This window comes from Amblyomma mixtum, chromosome 3 (assembly GCF_055824585.1).
Source record: "Amblyomma mixtum isolate Tamu chromosome 3, ASM5582458v1, whole genome shotgun sequence".
NCBI lineage: Eukaryota > Metazoa > Arthropoda > Arachnida > Ixodida > Ixodidae > Amblyomma > Amblyomma mixtum.
This window is the reverse complement of record NC_143014.1, coordinates 111878004-111897318: the sequence shown is the minus strand read 5'-3', so window position 1 is coordinate 111897318 and position 19315 is coordinate 111878004. Positions and strand designations below refer to the sequence as shown.

Below are 19315 nucleotides of genomic sequence, written 5' to 3'. Positions count from 1 at the left end.
AACGTCCTCTCAGGTTGGTCCCTTGTAAATATTATGTTTTGTCCATTTTTCGTTTTTTCTTCGAGTATATACTACGGGAGCGTCGAATACCTTTTTTTTTTTTCGTTATGTTTTCGCGCATGGAGGCTTCGTTCAACCGCTATACAAACGTTGCTTATTCAATTAGTATTACAGCGAATAAAGTATCATTTGACTGATACCATAAAATCTTACATCGTTCTGTTGTAGGAACTAGTTGTTAACCGCCGCATTGCACTCAATAAGCAGACAGCACGATGCACAAATATCCGCGAAAAGTCATCTAGAAGATGCTGCCTGCGCCTCACAGACGAGAAACGCGAAATATAAAATGCATCGTACCACAAACGCTGTCATATATCTGCGAATGGCTCCTTGCATGACTTTCACGGACTCATTGAAATTTTGGAGGAGTGATCAGATGATTGCGATGCACCTCCAACCGCTAAGGTCGCGGGCGAAGGCGCCCGAACGGGGCCTTTGGAGCCCAAAGGAGCGTCCTTGAAGTACTTGCGATCGCAGCGCCATCCAGCGCAGAAAAGTAAAAGCAAAGAAGAAAAATTCCCAGGTACACCTAGTTACATTAGGTGGTGGCAGTGCATTAGAAGCTGCTGTCAGTAAGGAAACATGCACCAAGACGAATAATTCCCATTGGCTAGAGGGAAGTGACGTCACGTCTCTAGCCAATGGGCATGTTCCGTTACCGACAGCAGATTTTTTTTCCCGATGAGACTTTTAGTGGTATCGCATTAAAGCCTGAGCAGCTGACAATGCTTAAAAAGGTTTCATAAATAGAAAAAAGGATTGTCTCGTTTTACTTTCTGGACAGGAGTTTATATTTTATGCTCATATCGCAAAGCGGTAAAAATAAGCAGCAACACCCACTGCCCTTGGTGGCCAATAGGATAATTAAATAAAGCCTGCTGCTGGTGATGACAGAAGAGCTCGGCAGTTATTCTGTGGAGGAAGTAAGATGCGATAAATTTCTGAGCTCAACGACTGCATAAAATAGCCCACTCTAGTTTTAAAACTCTCACTTCAGCCACCTTATGCACAGCGGGTGCTAAAGCTCAACGACCCCTTCACCTTTGGGCTGCACCCTGCATGCAAATGCGCCGCTGCTCCTTTTAGACTTTGCTCCTTTAGTGAAAATAGGGGCCTTTGCTGTAAAGGCCCTCGAGGAGTGCCGTGTGACAGGGGTTGAAAGGAGGAAAAGAGGCAAAGTCACCCTTTCGGAGGTCTCCGCATTAATCCAGACCTCCTGAGGCTCTTCAGCGAGCACTGGCATCGCACAGCACACCGGGGTTTTGTGTTTCGTCTCCATCAGAGCGCTGCCGCTGCGGCCGGTATTCAATCCCGCGACCCCGCAGCCTAGCGGCATAGCCATTGAGGCAGGCAGACCGGTGTTAAACTTAGAATCGAAGAGACATAACCACGGTACAAATTCCAGTTGGTATAAGAACTTCGCAGGGTATAAACGTATGTGCTAAAGTTTCCTCCCCCCCCCCCTCCCCCCTCCCCTTTTTTTTTCTCCCATCTTTTGTCACTTCGCTCATACTTTACCGATTTACGCTATACCACCGCGGCCGTTGTTTGATTTACGATGAACTTGTCCGTGAGGACTTAAGAAAAAAAAAAAGCACTGCCTTGAACGCCTGTTGCGACATCAAGGGTGCTGTTGACCGAAGGAATTTTTTTTTTTTTGCTGCTCCTCACGAACTCTGCACACCGCTCTAAGTCCTCAATATTTTTTTTTAGGACTGTCAACCCTTAAAACAACAATAAGGATCAGAATCGGTGGTCTGAGTTTCCACCTCTGTTTGACAGCGTGCTTTCCAGTTTTACCTCGCGGTGCCAAAAAGGCCAGTAGAGTGCTCCATTCACAACACGGTTTCCTTTCCAAACAAACCGAGTAGGTCAACACAAGGCGAAATTGTCCGCCAGCGCAAACATCGGTGCGCACACGCAGACGTAGAGACACAGATCGAAACCTCGCGTGATCGCGTGCTTGCCAGCGCGTCAAGAACAAAAGTCGCGACAGGGTGAGCGTGATCGGCGCGCGCGTGAGGAGAAGCCGCGCGCCAATCAGGCGGCGGCGCACAGGCGCGTCCGGTGTGCGCGGTGGTCGGCCGCGGCTCCGTGGCTCGAAGAAGAGCCCGACAGCAGCCCGCGAGTTCCGGCTCGAGGCCGGCGAGTCCATCTCTCGCAGAAAGGGGAATCCGGAAGACAAACGGGCCGCTAAAAAGTGCCTCGCCATCGAGGCAATCAGCGCGATACCGATGTCGCCCAGATCCTGGCCGTCGTTTGTCACCGGGCGGTAGCCGCCGCGGAGGCGTCTGGTCACGCGCCCGACGCGCAAAGCTCGAGGCGCAGCGTCCGCGCGGCTGCGAATCGGGCCTGAGTCAGGCAGGCACGGTCTGGCCGCGACAGGCCCTCCATCCGTCAGCGCGCGGGCCGTGATCGAGCCCCGGCCGCAGCCGCGGGCCCGCGCTTGTTTTGTGCTGCCCACAAAGCGTGCAGGACCCCGAGCGTGCGCGACGGCTTAGTGACAGCTCGTAATTACACAGCTCAGCAACCACCGAACGCTCGCAAGAAGAATATCACAACGTGCTCCTATATTTCGGGCTGCGGACGTGCCAGTCGGCGTCAAGTGTTTGCGGCAGAAGTTTAGTCGTCCTTGTTGGTCGGCCGCGCAGCCCATTCGGGCACCGCTCGAGCAGTATGCGCGCAAGGGAGAACCAAGCACGAAAAGCATCCAATCTCGCTAGGCACCGACCATGAAGTGCGTTCAGCAACCGCGCCCAACAGGAAAACCAGAGAGTTTTATTCCTGCTTTTCTGGTTATTAGGCCATGTTTGTCCGGCCAGTTACACGCTTGGAAACACACGTGGGGTATGGCGTTGACGCAGCCTCAGTGTGTGCATAAAGATGTAATGAAAACTTCATTTAAACAAGCAGCTGTAGGAGCTTGTCTGGATATACTAAGAAAAGCGTAATCAGCAGGTAACCGACACACAAGACGCCTAGGATAAAACAACCTAAAATCCGCAAAAGCACAATTTTTTTTAGAGAGACGCTTCGCTAGAGAGAAGCTAGGACGCAACGAGGGAGATGTTTTAAATGTTGGCCCTGTAACGTGAAGCATGCATATCGTTGGGAGGTGACTTGCGACCAGTGTTGTCGGTAACGCGTTACAAGTAACGGCGTTACCGGTAACGCGTTACTTTTTTCGGTAACTTAGTAACGTACTCGTTACCATTTCGGAGCTGTAACGGGTAACGTACTTGTGTTAACATTTTCCAGTAACGTGAGGTGTCACGTTACTAGTTACTTTTTATTTCAATTGTCCCCCTCCCCCTCTTTTTCAGAAAAAAAAAACGCCGAAAGTGATGTTGCAAATAAACAAAACCTACGGGTGCTCTCGACGACCCTTGTTGCGGCTCGCATACATGCCAGAAAACACCTGCCCTTGACGACGCACTAAACTAAAAGAAAAACACGAACACGCGTTCACACACTTGTCTTCACCCCCAAACCACTCACACACACAACTCTCTAAGAGTGGACGCTTGCCGAGCCACCAATGGACCCTTTGCAAAAATCTGTAAGTCACTTTCTCCGTAAGCTTGTTTTCCAGCCAAAAGGTCTCGTTCCCAGGCGACACTCTCGCATTCTTTGTGGAAGCAGTTCCCTTTATGAGTAAACTCAGGAATGTCGCTACTTTGCTTCAAGATGGCCCTAAGAGAGCCGTCGAAAGAGTACAATGGTACAGCACAGAAAAGGGGATTGCTGCCAACCGGCTGTAGCACCGAAGTAGAGGAAAAAAGGAAATGGGCCTTTGTTAATTCCTGTGCCCGCAGTAGTGAGCTACCTCACACTAAACTTTCTAAAAATTTTCTGCTGAACAACAATGTCGCTCCAACTTTCTCCCGTCATAGTCATACCCCCCCCCCCCCCCCCCCAACTCCTTTTCTCCCCTAGCCAGAACAAGGACCAACGCACTCCCCACAGCACTGTGACTAAGGACGGCCTCCCTCCTTTTCCTGCCTAGACTCCGTTGCAAGCAGAGTGCGACCATCCGGAGTTTCCATTCGCTTGAAGAATATGAGCGTGTCGTCAGGGTTTGAGATCTTTTGGTTGGAAAACAAGCCTTGCAGAGAAGACGAGTTATTGGTTACAGTTACAGCGAAGACGCACTGATTAAAATTTATGGCCATGGAGTAACGGCAAAGTAACGTGCGATACTTTTTTTCGGTAACGGTAACGGTAACGCGTTACCTTTTTTTGTAGGTAACGTAGGGCGGTAACGCGTTCTTTTTTTCTTAGCGTAACGAGTAACGTATTTAGTTACTTTTTTTCGGTAACGCCTACAACACTGCTTGCGACGGATGCATATTCAGGCATCCCGGCCCATTCCCGTCAGGCGTGACCTAATAATGATGGTTTTCTTTTTCCTCAGTATGTTTTTGTTGTTGCCCACACTGGACAAAAAAAAGCGACCCTTAGCCTATCCTCGGTGGATCGTTTGAATGCGCAAGCAGCCAAACTTTCACTATATCCGAAGCTGACACACTAAAGCTCGTTATATCCGATCTGGCACCCTTGGTTCGTTATATCCGAGGTGACATACTAAGGTTCGTTATATCCGAGGTTAACACACGAAAGGTTGTTATGCGATCTTATTATGCCATCTCCAGGTGGCATACTGCTACCTGCCACCGTGGGCAGGTGGTAACCTGCCCATCGCGTTTTGGACAACCTACTTTCCACTGGCTACTGACAGACGGTGGTCGCCATTTTCACTTTCAGAGACTCTTATAAAGCTAGCGCATTAAAAAGTTGAGACAAAAATTCACAATAAGTTTGTAAAAGCTTTTAAGGGATAGTTGAACTGGCAGTGAGTTATCGTAAACGCAGTTTTTGCATAGATAGTGCACAAGCCTGCGAATTTCAAAATGAGAAGAAAAGGGTACACTAAGAATTTTGTGTTTTTCGGCAACCTTGTGCGCTGGATTTCAAAGGAAAAAGGTTAGTGAAGATTTCAGTGCTTCCTTCTGAAACAGAGCAAGATGGCTATTGTTTTTGTAGATTCGATATTAACTTTTGAAATTCTTGGTACACATTTATACCGGACGGTTTACGTTAGTGCCACAGGTTGACACGGTGATGTTGCAGTCGTCTGCGTAAATTACAAAGTTAGCACCGTAGTTTGTATCTTAAATTTAGTATCCGTACTGTATGCATTGAACCAAAAGGGGACCTAACATGCTTCCCCGCAACGCGCTACATCTGGGAGGGAGAAGGTATGACGTGACACTATACTACATGCTAATGCAAACAAACTGATTTTTGTCATAGGGGTAGGATTTATTTACGCTTCATGCCTCGCATCGAATGACAACAAGAATATTGTGGCCAATGCTCTCAATTGCTTCGCTAACAGAGATTGAAACTTAGGCTTCAAGCAAATTATTTTCTTTGTTTTACAGCGCATTCTCCTCCAGAAGCAGTCAAAACAACCCTCTTGATCTTTTTTCGAAAGCCGAAGAAGCAAGGAAGGAAAAAAAAAAAAGGGGGGGGGGGGGGGGGGCGGGGAGAACACTCGCAATACACCAGAATCGATATTTCAAGAAATATAAATTGATACTGTCCCGCAGACCACATCGTGCCGGGTGAATTCGCCATCAATGTTATTTATGGCATTGAGACTATAAAGTGGCTATGAGCACGAAATCAAGCTAATATTGACTGAGGAACTACCATTCCAGGATTAAAAAAAAATGAGCTGTTGACGAAGCATTTGCCGCAGACGGGTATCAAACCGCAGGCCTGGTTCTCAGCAGCAGTACACCGTTGACCCCACTGCGACCGGTAAGCAGAGTGTCTGAACATAAGAAGAGCGTAAGCTCCCCTCTCAAGCATTTAGTGAAGTGAGGACGAAAAGACTACATAGTTACTCAAGCAGCTTCGGTTTTAGTAACGGGCTTTCACTTTCAGGATAGTGTAAGGCGTTAAATAACACCAGGTGAAGCACGGACGGGGTCAAGAAAAGACAGACGAGACAGGATGCTGATCTGCACCGCGTCATTATCTCGTCATTGACTAGCCAGACGGCTGTAGGTGACACTGTGAGTAGATTCTGAACGTACTATCGAGTGTTATTTTTAACATTTATGGAGTAAATTATACACACCTCGCAAAAAACGACTTTGAACCGAGCAATAAGTAATCTCTTCAAGGGCTCAAATCAGATAAAAGCTCGCGGCGCTTCGCTTTCCTAAGGACAGCCGAAATGGCACTTGATGCTTACAAACTCCGCGGCGTCTTGCCTTATAAGCCCCTCGAAACACGCCCGCGAGGCTCGCTTTGAAATAGCTCCGCCGAGTTTCACCAAAAGCTAATTCCAGATCAGAAATTTGCCCAGCGCTTTGTTCGGGCCCCAGGTACCTCATATCGCTCCGCGTTCGGCGCCGCCAAGCGTGGTCTGCCCAGGGCCGCCAAGGAGGGAGCAGCGGTGGGCCCCGCGGCCAAAGCACGGGGGGCCGCCAAGTGGTCGAGCAGAAACGCTGCCAGGCGGCCCGTCGTTAGGGGGGCCGCTCATTGTGCGGCCGGCAACAAAAGGCGGGATAGGAGGAGGCGAGAAGGGCCGAACCGGGGCCCGACGAAGCCGCAAAAGGCCACGCTTGGCGGATTCTTGCTTTCATTCGCCGCGCTCGCAAGGAAAAAAGCCTCCGCCGAGAGTTATTATCATTGATGTCATCAAGTGCGCTCATGATTTCATTATAAGGACGCCGAGAGGGACGCGAAAGAATTACGGGAGAGGGGGCGGGGGGAGGCGTCGTCTATGGCCCGCTCTTCCTCGCTCGGCTATCAGTGTTTTTTCAAAGCGAAGGCGCCGTCGTACACCCCCCCCCCCCCCCCCCCCCCCCCCCCCCCCCTTTCTTGTTCCTCGTTCGGCTCTGCGCGCGGCTAGCCAGAAAAGAGTGTCCTGAAGAGAACGACGGAAAAAGATTAGCTTTTCGTAAGAGACCTTCGCCAGGGCTGAAAATTAATGGTGCGATTTGCCGATACTTCATCGCGATCAGTGAGCGGATTAAAAAGAATAATCTCGCCCGGAGCCAGAAGCGTTATATGCTGGACGCACTGCGTTTTTGTTGTATACTGATTTTTCTTCTCCTTCACTGGCGCGTTGGCTCTGTGATACTTTGGTGGTGCCGTATTTGTGCTTCCCGCAACCGAGCGCCTTACACTCCTTTTTTTTAAGGGCGCTAAAGTATTTTCAGAAGCACCATCGCAGCAAAGTGAACTACTTTGAAAGCAAAACGAACAGTCGTTAATCTAAAAAAGAAAGTTCGTTCCATTTTCAGCAAGAAGTTCAATTTTCGAGCTGCACAGAGCAAACATGAAACTTAAGCGGGAGAAAAGATCAACAACATTGGCGAGCGCGTTTCGTATTGGCTGTTTGTCTTCCATTAAATAAATGTGTGATTTTCATTCGTAGTAATCCCTCCCTTGTACTTGTACTCATTGGCACTGAGCTCAAGCGGGTGGTCGTCATCCTTTAATACCATATAGGATGCATCGATGTTTTGCGGTTCTGTGATGTGATGTCAACGAAAAAAAAAGCAAGCATAACTTTCTATACTATTTAAAGGTTCACTAAAGGGTCATGTCGTTTTGACGTCTTCTATGAAATAAGCTTCAAGCAGGAGGGAGGAATTTAGCGTGTCACTGTATTGTAACATGCGAGCACTGAAATACTTCTCCGGCGCGAATAAAGTTTTTCTACAGGCGCCTTTTATTTGCATTCAATAAACAAAACGGCGGAAAATTTCATGCATGGTGCTTCATTAAAGTGTGAAGGTCAGCACGACATAATTTGCTTTTTTAGTTAAGCTTGTCCGCTCACAGCAGGGCTCCGGGTCGCATAGGTCTGATGCCATAACCACAAACAGCCAGCGGCAAAAATACTGCTTCGAACCACACACATTAGCAGGATGACAGTTTTTAAACGGTACGAATTTCCACTAAAAAAAAATGCACACCTGGTGTGCATATGCACTTTTGTTTTGTTTGGACATGTGGAAGTTCAACGTACGCATAATCGCCACGAAGAGGTCACCAAGAAGGTAAAAAAATGTTCATCGACCTCAAACCACTTATTTACACGACAGAGTTCACAGTCATTAATTACTGCCCAAATGCCCTAGCGAGCACCATAGCTGAGATATCTGTCGCCAAAGTTGTCTGTGAATCCCCCCCCCCCACATTCCAAAGAGAGAGAGAGAGAGATTATTGCAGCTTAGCTGATTACTAACACAAGTCTATAAAAAAATTATGCACATAATGTGTGTCGGCATGGCAAAGCAGCAAATCTTTAAAGAAGCATTTTGTTTACGGCCATATAGTTTTCCCAAAGGGGTATCTGGAGAAGATCAGAATGAAGAATACAGTTCCACGGAAAGGAATCGCAATTGAAGAACGAGGGTAAAAATGGCGTTCAATAAGTTCTCAGATTATGTATGACGCAAGTGACTAACAGCGTCGCATGTTGCACGTTTGCTAAACCAGCTTTCTAGGTAATAAGTGCAAGTCATGTCTATCTCCTCTCTGATTGGATCTCAAGTCACACCGCGTTGAAAGTCACGCCAAGTGGCAGTATCAGACGCCAAAGCAGCATCAAGCAGTATGCCATGATCGAATTTTTGACAAAGAAGGGAACAACAACAAGCGCCATACGTGCATGATGGATACGTCCGAGGTCAGTGCGCCGTCGTGCGACCATCAGAAATTGAGCAGGTGTGTTAAGCAATGGCAAACAGCGTTTTCAGGATGACCCATTGAAGCTATTAAAATCACCACTGGCGAAATGTGCTCCAGAGTGGTGGCCGACTCACAGGCGCGTGACGGTTCTTCGGGTTGCTGTTGAATCGGTAATTAATACTTACGGTCACGTGGAAATGATATCGTAAAATATTTTGTGAAACTCCCAGGTCTGTTTACGCTGGGTACTCAGTGTTGCCACCTGAAGTGAATGAAAATCGACTTTGTTATGACAAAATTGTGAAGGTTACAACGCCGAGAGATGCTTTTATGGATGGTCATGGACTGAGAACTGTTTTCGCAACTGCCACCTCAAGAGCGAACAGTAAAGCATGGGTTTGAAGGACAATTTTCCTCGGTTCATAGAAGTCAAGACAGCCTCTGCCGTGCATATTATGTGAGGTTTTCGAGGAAAAGAGTGTGCTAGTCTGCTCATTATTCATATGCGCCCAAAACTACACAAGCAAGGGCCTAGCATGTACATGCGCTGCTTCGCTTGCATGAAGTCATAAAAAAAAACGAACTAGAAGAAACTGAGCTCAGATATCCTGCTACATCATAAATGCGTCCCAGTCCACACGTCACATATCTGACGATTTCTTCGTTGCCTGTCGTGTTTTTCTGCAAGCTGGGATAAGGGCTACTAACCGAGACAAAGGGGACACAATCGAGGTCATTGACAGACTTCAACCTGACTCCGCAATGGAAATGTTCGACTGGGATCTGTTTCTAACTCGCACTTCTGAAACCTCGTATAATACAGCACAAGACGCAGTACGGGAAAGCGGGTTCAAAGTCGCCGAACATCTTGCCTATCTTCTGGACTGACCTCCTCCTGGTTCGACTTTTAAGGACGAACTTCTCAGACTTTTTCTTTTTTGCATTCAGGTCAAACATCCAAGCGTTGTAGGAGCACAAGTGCGTGTGCGCGCGTGCGTGCGTGCGCGTGCGTGCGCGTGCGTGCGTGCGTGTGCGTGCGTGCGTGCGTGCGTGCGTGCGTGCGCGCGCGCGCGCGCGCGCGCGCGTGTGTGTGTGTGTGTGTGTGTGTGTGTGTGTGTGTGTGTGTGTGTGTGTGTGTGTGTGTGTGTGTGTGTGTGTGTGTGTGTGTGTGTGTGTGTGTGTGTGTGTGTGTGTGTGTGTGTGTGTGTGTGTGTGTGTGTGTGTGTGTGTGTGTGTGTGTGTGTGTGTGTGTGTGTGTGTGATGAGACACTTCAGAAGCGATTAATGTTCCGAGGAGTTGAAAAATAAAAACATGTTTTTAGTCCTAAAGTTCTCGCTTCTCTGTTAGGCTCGACGCTTATTAAACGCCTCTTGTGCGTCGTGGAGCGCGTAGCGAGTTTGAGCATCCCGCATTGAATCCAGCGTTGTTAGCCAAGCACGCCCAAAAACTTCGCTCCTAATAGTGTTTCGCGGTGTTTACATGGGAGCTCCAACAAGTTTTCCCTCCGCTGCCACAGAGCGCTCTCGAAACGAGGCCGACGAGAAACGTTGGCAAGGCGATAGCAGAATATAACTCCCTACATAGCGTGGCCTTCCTCGGATTTCGAAGCGTACACTCTCGAGCCGGAACCACTGGCAGCCTCCAACATCTCCTCCCCGCACCTGATCTGCCGCGCTCACACACACACGCGCGTGCGCGGCCTGTGCCGGCCCCGCATTGTTCACTGCTGTCCTTTACTCATTTCTAATCCGCCCGTTCCCGCCAGCCGAAGTAAACGCATTTGTAATGTAAAGCCTCTGAAATTTGATTGTGCACTGGGCCGGCGGGCAAACACAAAACCGGGCCCGTTCTTCGGCGAGCCGACACGACGCGAGGACGTGGGAACGCGGCAGCCGGGCGCCGGCGGGGACGAAATGGAAGCGGGCATTCAATCGAACGCGAAGAGAGCGCGCGCTCTTCCCCGGCGCAAACAAACCGGCGGACGACGTCTGCGTCGGCGGCCCGAGGAGCGTTCGGCCGGCCGGCCATCCGTTTTCGCGGCATGCGGGGAAATCTCTTTCGGGCCGGCTTGACGGCGCTCCTCTCCGAGGAAACCTCGCTGCCTGAAAGACGTCTTTGCGCGACGAGCAGCGAACAGCCTTGGCCGAATCCACGTACGGGTCGCGATGAGAGGAGGGGCCAGTGGGAACAAATACGCTTGAATGTGCGGGTGTAACATTGGACCCTTTTCGTCGTATATCGCGTCTTCTCGGTTTGAAGCTGAGTGCACTGTGTTTGTTTCTTCGCAAGAACGAAAGTGAGCAGCTAAGTAAACTTGAGTCGCATCACGCGCGCCCGCATTTTAAGTCTTTTTGGGTGCAGGTTTGCTCTCGTTCTTCGGCGGCACTGTCGGCTGCTTTGACTGTTGACCGTGAACCGGGAGGGCCCTTAGGTTTCTTCTTTTTTTTTAACCTCCAGACGAACAAGCTAAATTCGAAGTAGGAAAGGAAAGTACCTGCCACGGTGCTCTGTTAAGGCGCAGAACCAATCAAGATTTGGCTTCAGAGGAAGGGAAAGAAAAAAGGAGTTCTCGGGGAATACGCGGCTGGCTTCTCGGCATATTGGAGATCCTTTTGGGCTGACTTCCAATCCAGGAGGCCCGTATTATTCTGCTTGTATCTTTTTGCGCAAACACTGCATGCGATGCGCGCTCAGTTTTTGATAGATGAGAGAATGTCGTAATGACTTTGGGAACTTTACCTTTTTACTTATTGTCCCAGCACGTGACGCAAAAGTAGAATAGCAGTATTTAAAGCCCTCTGGCGGCCGGGCTCGCCTTGCGCGACAATACTTTGCGCGGCGACAGTAGAGAAAGAAGATGGAATGCATTGTCTTCCGGATGGGCTCCAAAGAAGATGCAGAAGAGGAAAGATGAGCAGAGACAAAGAGGAACTGGAGCCTCGATATAGGATAGACAGGCCTCTCTAGGACCTCCACGAGGGGCTTGTGCAGCGTCTCCTCATTTTAATAAATGTTTATTCACTCACTCGCTCCCTTTAGAAGAACAGTAGAGGAAAGGCGCGGTGACACGCCGCGAGAGAAACATACTGTGCTCCCGGTCACTCGAACTCGGTGGCGTTTAGCCTTGCGAAAAGGAAGAGGTCCTGAGGAGAGCGGCGGCGCACGCAACCCTGGCCAATCCCCCGTCGTGGGTGTGTGCCATGCCACCAAGGCAACAACAACAACATTCCTGCGTAGTGTTGTCCAGCATCAGGGAACAGTTCGTTGCCATATGAATATTATTTCATGATGCTTTCATTAAGGCAGCCATTTCAGGCACTTTTGTAAGAGCCTACTTGTCATTACGTACAGTCGCGAACAAAATAATACGGTCCACGATTCCACGTTCAAACTCTCCTGTCGCGTTGCGTAACAGAAATAGAAAGTAGGGGTGTGCGAATATCAAAATTTTCGGATACGAATCGAATACGAATACTTGGTTCCGAATATCGAATCGAATATCGAATAATCAACGACAGACGCATTTAACCACTACAAAAAAATTATTTGAGCACCTAAGAACATCACAGTTCAACTATCAGTGATGAAATGAACACAAAAGGTGTGTGCGGCTGCACAAAAGTATCAGTCTCGAACATTATTCTTAGAAGAGTGGAAATATCAGAGAAGAAGCACCAAAGCGCGTTGCTGGGATGAACATAAAAGGTTGTCGTGAGGGAAAACCGGCTGCTCCACATGATCAGGCAGAAGTAGTTCCCTTCTAGTTGAAACGACTTCTCCAGCCACAGAAAATGCCCTCTGAATTGGCACTGAACTGGCATGTATTGCGAGGTATTTCGTGCGCAGCTCTGACTATACCATCTTCGCAGGTATAGCCACAAAGAAGCTCACCAGCGCGGTCAGCTACTGTATGGCCCAACGTTGCAGCGCCTAGAATACTGTACCAACGTTACGCATTGCTCTGGGCGCCGCTACGTTGTTATGTCTCTGTCGATAGGACTTGCGGACCGAAGTGAACGCCGGTGCTCGCAATAGAATATTCGGCTAGATACGAATATTCGCTCCGGGTCGAATATTCGAAACAACATGAATACTTGGATTTCGAATCGAATACGAATACTAAAAATATAATGTTCGAATTATATTCGAAAACTTCGAATATTCGCGCACCACTAATAGAAAGGTTTTCTGCCAGTAGACGTAAACATTATACTTGCATTTGCGTCAAACAACGATAACTTTTGTTCAAACGTCCATTTGAGTAGTGCGAGTGGAGCGGATGTACGGCGTGTGCGCGGTGATTGACGGACTGGATCACGCCACCTGCTCGCACGGTCAGAACCAGACAGCGGCAGCGGCCACTAATGCTAACGCATACTCTGGCGCGTCAACTGCCCTAGTCCTCCACGCTTTTTTCGTTCGGCTGCTGCGTTGGCTTCTGGTGGGTGGAGGCCTTGTGGAGGGTAGTGGTAGGTGGGTTGGCAATGAGAGGCGCTTCTGGACAGTAGAAATGAGTGAATAGGTACGTGGCGTATGGCGCTTCTGGTAGGTGAAGGTCGGCAGTGGTGTGGAGTGGTGGTGGATCGAGGGCGGCGGTGTGTGGGTGGGCAGCCACATGGGGGGTGTCGTGAGGAGGCGGCTGGTGGGTGGTGCTTCTGGAGTGGCGGCTTCACTTCAACACACATCAGGTGCTCCCCGGGTGAGGTCTTTGGGGAAGGGGGGGGGGGGGGGGGGGGTAACGCTGGATTTCGCAGCAAAAAAAAAAATGCTTTCCAGAAGGCTGCCAAAGCAAGAACTGGACAGCTAGCAAGGTAGCCTGGAAGCGCACAGAAATGAGCTTATTTGAGCTGTCAGTGAGCATAGACTCACACTGCATGCATCGCTTACTTGCTTATGTTTCTATTAAATGTAACTTAAGTTTCAATCTCTTTATTAATCACCCCATAAACGTTCTACTCCAACTCCAAGTGTTTTCCGGAGCTGTCTTGACGGCGAAGTAGCGTCGTACGAGGCAAGAATACCGAGAAGTAAACCAAAAATGCCTGTAAACATTTGGTTGGCAACCTAAGGTGGCAATGAAAATTTTTAGTTTCTTCATTAATTACGTCTCTGGTTGGCGCTTGCTTGTGCTATCCCCCTCTTTTTTTCCCGCACTGTCTCCAGTCTCATATTAGGGAGTTCTAGAATAGCGTATGGGCGCATACGTACGCTAAACGCAAGCATTTTGCTGGACTTCACGTTGTTTGTGACATCCGCCCTTTTAGTACTGCGTTTGCAAATGCAGACACAAGGATAACTTCAGCTTAATGGCACCATCTGGTTTTTAGAATCCGAACCACTTCTGTCGACAAACCAACGCTCCTCTTTTAAGTCTAGTTGGAAGAAATATCAGCACTCGAAATGAAAATAAAGCAAATATTTCGCTCATATATTTTGTTATAAGAAAGATTATACGAAGGTGCGTCGACCTCTGTCAAGCCTTTTTATGGCTTTTTGTCGGTGCACCCAGCATCTTCATGATGCTGAATAAATTGAATCGAAAACTGAAATTGAAGCGAAAGGCCGATGCCACATTTATGACCAATTAACGTACTAAAAAAAGTAGTACCAACGACGAATACGCTCCGAAGTGAGAAGTCCTGCTTCGAAGCGCACTGCAATGTTGGAAACGCTATTTTAGCGTACGCAAGAGCACGCACGCTAATGTCGAGATATAGCGTACATCGAGCCTCGTTCTGAAATAGTATTTAGTGCATGCGCACTGCTAGGCATGTTATTTTTTAGCGTACGCTATCCCTTGGCGTATATATGCGTAAGCTGTACTAAAATTAGCTATTTTGCACAACAAAAAAGTGATGTTCTCAGCATCTATACCAATATCACGCAAAAAGCACGTAAAAAGAAAGCGTTAAAGGAGCGGCATAAAAAGTTGCTATTCGAATTTCGTTCCTTCCTTTTCTTTTTGTGTCGAACGCGTTTAAGAAGGTTCGAACCGGAGCGCAATGTTGCGGCGTCGCCGAACACAAATCCAAACCGAAGCTGAAAAAAATCTTGTTCTACACCCTGCTTGTGGCGCCTATGTGAAGAAATAAGAAAAAAGGTGCAAGATTCTTCGACATCGTGCAGTTTTCCGCATTATTTTACAGTATTTCGCCAGATTTTCCCAGTCACTTTTTTCGCCCCTGAAAAACAAATTAATGGCCCCTGAAAAGCACAAAATGAGAGCATTGTGCCAGTCTTTTCTTTCGTCCTGTTCTGTGCTTCTGTGAGAACACTACTTCGCACCAACTGTCTAAACTCCGAACTGTCGCAAAAGGAAGGTGAAAGGAAATCTCGAGCTATCGATTCACCTCAATTAATCTGCGCTTTCCGGTCGGACAGCTTGAGTAGACGGCCTCAAAGTGTGGAAAACGCGTTTGCCCAGAGCGCAGCCAACAAGGCGCAAAGACGGGCATGAATAGTTGACGCTGGGGGGACACCGGGACGTGACGGCTTGCAGGGATGCTGGCCCATAAAAATGGTCCCGCACAGCCACAGTGCCAAGGCGTATGTAACAGCTCTCTCTCCATGAAGGGCGCACTCTGGCAGCGCGCCTCGGCCGGCGTGTCTTACACACTTTGTGTGTTTGCTGCCGGGACTGCATGGGAGAGCGCTCGGGGCGACCGAGAGGACGCGTGCGTGCGTTCGCATTGTGCCCCGCGCGGGGGTCTTTCTTCGCGCGGGGAGGACGACGCGGCCGCCATAAATCTTTCACGGAGGAGCCTCGGCGCGGCCAGCCGAACGACGGCGCGACGCCCCGATCCTTCGTCGCCTCGTCGCCCAGCACTCAAAAACAGAGCCAAGGGGACGCCGGTCGATCCTTGTAGAACACAATGACGCCGCCGTCGTCAGGCCGGCCGCGGAAAGAAGACGGCCTCTCGCGCCAAGTAGGCGGCCCGAGCTTTGATTTAGGCTTGGAGGAGCTTCGTCCCGCTTTCGCCAAACTGCAGCGGCACATGAGGCCGGGAAGTGCCCCAAAAAGGCGCAAGCTTGGCATTGCAGAGGGCACAAGTTGACCAGAGCAATGGACGAATTCGACGGTGGTAGTTTAACCTAGGGAAAGCTAGTGATCCGCAGATAGTTCGAGCAAAACTGATCAACGGCTTGGCAGCAAGTTTAGGGTAGAGTACGCTTCTGTCGAAATCCACGTCAGCCACGGACTTGGGCCAGCAGTCGCAGACATCGCCACAGCGTGGGCGTCCTCAGCTGCCAGCGGCTCCTTGTTTTCCCACCCAAAGTGGCCCCTGCGCGGCGGACATCTCTCCCACGCCACACTCAAAGTGGTGGGCTCTCCCCTTGGCGGAAGGCGGCTCCCGTTTGCAGGCACTTCTAGCGCGGGGCTCTCGGCCGACTGGCGCCCCCGACGGCTGCGATTTCATTTAGGGCCGGGGCAGACGCGGGAAGGACTCGCATGCGCCACCGGCGGGAGGGGGAGGGACGTCAGCATTGGCGACCCACAGTCTAAGGCCGGATGACAAACAACCAACGAGGGCCCTCGTCTCGCTGCTGTTGCTTTGACTGCGGGACCGCTGCTCCTCGTTTCTCCTGCTGCTGCCTGCCGTCTTTGTGCTCTTCCAGTCGCGCTCTGGTAGGCTGTCCGTTCTCTGCGACTGTCTCGGTCACAGGAATAGCACCCCTAAAGTTGCAAGGGCCGCTAAATCGCCTTCTTGCTACTTCGCCACGGCTTCGAGCATGGTGCTTGCTCTTGCCGGTGAAAGCGTTCCTCCCTGGTGCGACAGCAGTCCAGAGTGTTGAGACTTTTGCTCAGGGAATTACCAGTGCTTCCAGAGCCCAATGAACTAACAGAAGTATTTGTAAAGTTATCTGATTCAAATCCTAATTTGAAAGATCATTAAAAGCTAAACGCTGATGGCCTTACTACATTATTATGTCTAGGCTGACCACGAACCAGTCGTAGGTTTCTCATATCCCATGTTAATAATCCGAAAAAGTTCAAAAGAAAATCTCCGGACGTTTACCACTGGTGGTAACGCGAAGTTCAGCGGCAGCTAGGGTGGTGTGAAGTGCTAATGCCAGTTGGAATGTTTAGAGCCTCTGGGTAAGGGTGAGGGGCGAGGGGTTGGTGTGCAGTGAAGTCGTGCGTCATGTACAACTACCCTAAGACGGTACGAAGGTGGGGTTTAGGGGTGCGCTGTTGACTGGTGCTGGTGTGGCCAGGTGAAGTAAACTGTCATAAGGTGTGTGTGTGTGGGGGGGGGGGGGGGGAGGTGTGCGTGAACGACAAAGACGAGTGGCCAGACGCGACCAGTTGTCAAAAAAGAATGGGTAGCGCATTATGGACAGGCCCGAAAGAGCGTTCCAAGTAGCCCACGCTTAGATGCCCTACAGCAGTCCAGAGGGTCCGCGTGTCGAGCACCACCGATAGACGACGCAACACCGATAGTGAACGCAACTCGACTCTGCGCCAGGGGGAGGAAACTTCGTATGGATACCATTGTAGCGGCCGCGGGAATTCAAGCCAAACGGAGCCTCGTTCCATTTTCAGGGCTAAGTTATTCAGCAGTGAAAAAAGAAAGGAAAAACTTCATCGCCAAGAGGAATTCGAAACACAGCCTGCGCGAAGCAGTGCAGCGTCTTTGTCCCGGCGCATTAGACAATACAGCCATCGCCGCAGCCTATCACGCTGCTTGCTTGTGGAGGAGTTATTTTTGAAATATTAGTTCTCCTCCACTCATCAGGGGCACTGCAGTAGAAGGAGTTGAAGTCGAAACTAACTAAAGTTACCGTCCCCTGGATGCGCCGCTCCCTGCGCAGTCAGCAGCGGAGAGCCGCGCAAGAGTTCCGTCGGCGCCCATGGGGCTGCAAAAGACCGAGGTCGGCGGCGCCGGTAACGACATCCCGGCGCACAAGGCCCCGCTCATGAGCCAAGTCCTCGGCCATCCGCCGGGTGGCAACCCGAGACGGGCCAGCTGCTTGTCGTCCTCCGGCGAGCACCGCCACCGGCGAGTGCGCACGGCCAGCTGCGCGTCGCCACTGGCTCCCCGCTCTCGAGCGATAGCCGCCGCTCGTCGAAGCTCGCCCCTCTGCGCCCAGTGGGGAGGCAAGCCGCGGACGACGACGACAGATGGGTGCCTTCTTCTGCCGCGAGCAGTATCGAGCATGGCACACCGGCGCGAATCGCATTAGGCCGTGTCATCCTCCCCGCACTTTCTCATCGTGCGAGACACGCCAGAAATGGCTTACCCGGAGCACTCGTGTTCGGGTGCTGGCGGCAGCCACAAATACGGACGGAGTGGCACTTTCCAGAAGCGTTGTTCCAGAAGACGTTGTTCAGCAGATGCGCACTAGTCTGGAGCAGTGCGGACTGGAAGGAGCACGGGTGAACAGGTTCACTATAGAAGACTCTTTCGTGTAGTCACAATCGTTGAAATGATGAAACAAGTCTACGGAACGTTCACGGTGACAGAATTTCGCGAAAGTAACCAATCTTGACCGATGCTTGTCTGCTCTGCTATACAGACATTGAGCGTTGTGTGGGTACCTTCTAATTTGTTACGTTCGACTAATTAATCTTATGCTCCAGACAGTTAATTAATTAATCAAGTAGATATAATCGCAAACCAGGTAGTGGCCACAAAACTTTTTATCTGAAGATGTGTTAGAGATTACAATGCACAGTTCAGATTTCAAGGATGAACAGTTGTGTCTTTGAACAGCACTTCATTTTGCTGCACCCCATTTGAATGGAGCGAAACTTCCCGTAGTTTAGTGGTGGACTCCAAAGTTACCTGTATCAGGTATAGGAAGGAAGTCGTTCAATATACACATACGATGACGACCCTCCCAAGCAAGGCGAAGGCGCTGAAAGCGTTAGCTCGGACGGTGGTCGCAGAAAAGTGCAGCACAGCGAACTCAAGGGGACTGCCTCGTGTCTCATAACATCAGTGTTCATGGCGCCGGCCGTACGGCTTTCTTTACTTCGAAAAGACTCTCCTTATCGGCCACCTTAAGGCGAGACACCATGAAACCCGCATTCACACCGGGACGGAAGACCTACGCGTCTCTTTCAGTCTTCTCTCTGACTCCTTTCAGGTATTCACTCCTTCACATCCGCCACTCCCACCGCATTAGGTGCTGCAAATGGGGAGTGAACGAAAATTCGCCAATATGCTATGCACGAAAGAAGAAAACGGTGTAAACTCCAATGCATACTTGACTGCTCTTGCGAGCTTCTCGACGTGCAATCCGTCAATGCAAAGGATAGAGATCACCCTGAATTTCTGCCAGTGCCGAAACTTATAATTATGGAAGGAAGGCGCGTGCCATGAGGAGGAGGGGCGGCAGCATTCGCGCACCGCTTGAATACGACTCTCGGCCATCTTTTCTTGTTCTTTTCAAATGCACCTATTCGCAAACCCCAACTAGAAGCCGGCGTGCACGTCCCGTTACGTGGAGCCGCAGCTCGTAAGTGCGTGAGGCAACCGGCAACCCCGAAGGGCTCATCGTCGCGCGTGCGTCATTAGGCTGAGCCCG

General features: G+C 50.1%; 1 protein-coding gene across 2 annotated transcripts in view; it reads right to left on the bottom strand.

Annotated features, from left to right (window-relative positions):
* Window positions 1–19315, bottom strand: part of LOC149351416 (uncharacterized) — a 241766-nt gene that overhangs the window by 186034 nt on the left and 36417 nt on the right. The window lies entirely within an intron of this gene.